Raw genomic sequence first — 4,092 nt, forward strand, 5'->3', positions numbered from 1 at the left:
TTTTACAACCAATCTATTTCCATAACCTTTCTCCCATAAAAAAGGAGTTGAAAGTCCAGTTTCCACTTTAGGGAAATGAAAGCCACCCATTTACTATCCCCTGTCTGGTCATGGCCTCAGGCACACAGATAACCCATTGCCCAATCAGCATTGGGGTATGCCATTCCTCAAAACACCCTCCACACCACCAGTCATTGCCCTTTGGAAAGGACTAACCTCACCTGGATCCAAGGCTTACTGGGGCAGTCAGCCTGAGAAACCACTACAACTGATTCTTATCCCATTACAGCACCATTCTCTGGGCTGCTACAGCCTGCACTGACCCTACAGCCACCCACAGCACCACAAAAACAGCCTTCAAAACCCTAGAGTATACCCTACAGCCAGGTCCTCACCCCACTGGCTCCCAAATCAGGTTCTGTATCTGACACAGAGGCCAACTCTAAATGAAGGCTGCAGGCATTTCTCTCAGACCCTTCAGTAAGTCATTTTCCAATGGATGCCTCACTCTGGCTGACTGAACTATGGAGACAGGAACAGTGGGAATCCACTTGGACACTTCTGAAGAGGATCAGAACAGATTGGAAACACCAGCTGTTTCACCCTCAGATGCTGCCACATCTGAGCAGTTCCTGCAGCATGTTCTGCAAACAGCGATTTAATCAGATTCAGAAACCCCTTTCCAGTGAGGTCAACAGCCCCCTGTACTCACTGGATAAAGCAAACTGCAAACAATATCTTCAATAACCCAATCAGCCTGGAAGCTCAATGCATGGATTGGACAGGCAAAGCCAAGATTGTACCCAGGAATATTTTAACAAGGGGATGCAGAAAAACCAGCTCCAGACAGAAGACACCATGAATCACTGCTTTATTGACTATGTCATCCCAAGTGAGACCTCCCCTTCCCACTTCAATCCAGCTTCATTCTCTGCAAGATCAAACATTCCAGTCAGGGAAAGATGGAGATGGGAGGATCCACATCAAGATGGTCAATGTCCTACCAGCTTCAGGACCAAGGTCTCTCCTTCCTCTGGAGGGGAACAGGATCTCCCTTGTGCTCCCACAGTTCCCCACATGGCAACAGGCACAAATGTCACTGTCAGATTCCTCCAGTGGGGTCCAGCTAAACAAAAGAACCAGCCCATCAACCACATGGTGCATCACCTCTCCCAACAACAACATCCCTGAGGGACAGAGAGAGGGAACTTACATATTCTGCAGTTTCTGGAAAGTACAAGCTTTGTTCCTGGAATCTCCCTGATCCACTGCAGCAACTTTCAGGTGACAGGTGATGAATATCTGAGGGACACATTCAGAACAAGTCAGTATTTAGTGACTCCCTCCCACCATGGAGAAGCCAATCAGCAGCTTCCTCTTACCAAGGAATGCTCATCGCCATAGAAGCGAAAGGCATCCAGGTCAAACCTGAGCTTGTCTGGCTCCCGCCCATCTCCCGGCAACACAAAGGTTGAAAAGGAGTCCTCAGCTTTGCTGTCCAGGAGGCAACTGCAGATGGACAAAGGGCCATGAAGTGAATGGAGGGAAACCATTGAGATGGGAGGAGTTGGAGAAAGCAGAGAGCTCCTTACCCATTGTAGTCAATGATCCTGTATCTCAGGGTGGAGTCCTTGTCTGGGCTCAGTGTAGCTACACAGCGATCAATGTACAGCTTCAGGGGCACGTGATTGGCCATTGAAATAGACGCCTCAATGTGAATGAGGTCTCCCAGGGAGTAGACAGTGGAAGGGCGCTCTGTAAGCCAGTCACCTGAAGTACAGGAGGACAAGGGTTGGAGACAGTGAGTGTAACTTGCAGTGAGTGACACCAGGAGTTCCCTCCCCAGTCACCCATCACGTACCATTCATTAGACGCAGGGAAAATGACAGATGGCCTTCTCCAGACCTGGTGGAGCTGAATGGGATCCAGGTGGGAATCATATTGACAATCAAGTAAAGACTCTCACCTCAAATAACAACACTCAATGGGAACAACAGCCCCATTAGTTCTCACAATGAAAGATCCAGGATAGTTTGGGGTGTGGTTCAGGTGGGTGGTGTAGATCAGGAAATCCCCAGTGATCTGAAAGACACCAGGTTAAGGAATGAGAAACTGAACTGAATGGAGAAAGATCTACACAGGGTTCACAACATCCCATGGCAACAATTCTTTATGGAGAGAGACTCTAGATCTGGAGTGACCACAACTGGAATACAATAGGTCACAGGTCAGGGGCTAGTGGTTAGTCTTTTAGGATGAATGCAAGATGGTACTGCATCATTCCAAAGATCAGGAATTGTTGGTGAACAGGATTGGTTTTTAAGATCACAGCAGAATGACAGATGGAACAGGAACATGGAGACCTTTATCTACAAGGTAAAACAGAAAGTCTTCAGATTATGGGAAGGGATTACAGACAAAGTTAGTGAAACATCAGCTTCAGTGATAAGCAAAAAACAAGTTCATCAACAACAACAACCAACCAGAATGGAACCAAAACAGTTTTACCAACAGGTCAGATAGAGCTCAAGGACTAGACAAGTCAATTTATTCACAATAGTCCCACAATTGGGATGAAACTAGATTGGTTTTTGACTCACTCAATCTGATTGAGGATAATAGACTGCTCACCACAAAACTAAGCACATCATTCTGCTATAACATGACAGCTGTTTTCTGTGATTTCACTTTGGAAAAGTGTCATGCTGGAAAGCACTGATAGAAAGAGCAGTATTCTGTTCACATTCAGGAATAAGTTCAAATCATACACTCCTCCACATAGCTAATTCATAGACAAAAACATTAACAGAACCACCCATATAATCCAAAGCTTACAAACCAATGAGAACAGCAGCACAAGTTGAGATAGAGACCAGTTAAGGTCTAGTCTAGCATAGGAAGCTCACAGGAGACAGACCCTCAATAAGTCAATGTTCCTCAATGTAACCCTAACTGGAATAAGCTACAACCCAAGCTTCCTGCAAGTGTGAAGAACTCCCATTACCTGCAATCTGCTGCCACACTCATGCAGCCCATAGTCAAAGAGGACAGTGTGGTTCTCAGGGTAGACCCTGGTTGGCTGACAACCTACTGCCCCCAGGGACAGGTCAGCAGCTTTAATCAGGTGCCCAGTTCCAAATAAATCCAGCTGGGCCCTGACCAGCAGGTTGTGCTCTCCACACTGCACCATCACAGTCTGTAGTGGGGACACACTCCCAACCTCAGACACTAGGAACCTGGAACCCCCATGAGAAGGGACTCTCTCAGGAACAGGGCTGGCTTTCACAATTCCCCATGGAAACCTCTGGTTCAAAAACTGCTGCCATGTGTCAGAGCAACAGACAGCTCCAACTAACATTAACACAGGGAACAAACCCCTCATTACAAAATCACCCATGATCCCAAACAACTCAACCATCCCCACATTCCCCAACCAGCTCCTTTTATACACACAACCCACACTCACCTGATACCAATATGACCAGGAGCAGCAGCATTGGACCAATCGACCAGCCCCAATCTCGACAATCTCCACCAATGACTGAACTCATGGCTTTGTTCTCAGGAGGATCGATTACATTTGGGCCAATAGGAGTGGTTGTGAGTTGCTGTGCTGTCACCTGACTGAATTCAGCTCCACAAGATCTCATCGGGAAGGCCCCATGACTACAATCATCAAAGGTAGCTCGTTGATCCTGGAGAGGGTCTGCTGTATTCTGCCCATCCTAACCTGGACAGTCTGACAGTGAGAACTATGGAGGGATTGTGTGAGAATGGGAATTCGAAACAGGGTTTGGGCAGACTGAAGGGATTTCTCTTGGACTGTACCTATTGTGGGCGGTACGGTGGTGCACTGCTGCCTCACAGCGCCAGAGACCCGGGTTCATTTCCTGCCTCAGACGACTGACTGTGTGGAGTTTGCACATCCTCCCCGTGTCTGCGTGGGTTTCCTCCGGGTGCTCCAGTTTCCTCCCACAGTCCAAAGATGTGCAGGTCAGGTGAATTGGCCATGCTAAATTGTCCGTAGTGTTAGGTAAGGGGTAAATGTGGGGGAATGGGTGGTTTGCGCTTCGGCGGGTCGGTATGGACTTC

At 47.7% G+C, this 4,092-nt stretch overlaps 1 pseudogene; it reads right to left on the reverse strand.

Annotated features, from left to right (window-relative positions):
• Positions 1–878: 878 nt before the first annotated feature.
• On the reverse strand, positions 879–3,428 carry LOC122547075 (annotated as a pseudogene).
• Between the last annotated feature and the right edge of the window lie 664 nt (positions 3,429–4,092).

The sequence above is a fragment of the Chiloscyllium plagiosum genome, unplaced genomic scaffold (assembly GCF_004010195.1).
Source record: "Chiloscyllium plagiosum isolate BGI_BamShark_2017 unplaced genomic scaffold, ASM401019v2 scaf_2156, whole genome shotgun sequence".
Taxonomy (NCBI): Eukaryota; Metazoa; Chordata; class Chondrichthyes; order Orectolobiformes; family Hemiscylliidae; genus Chiloscyllium; species Chiloscyllium plagiosum.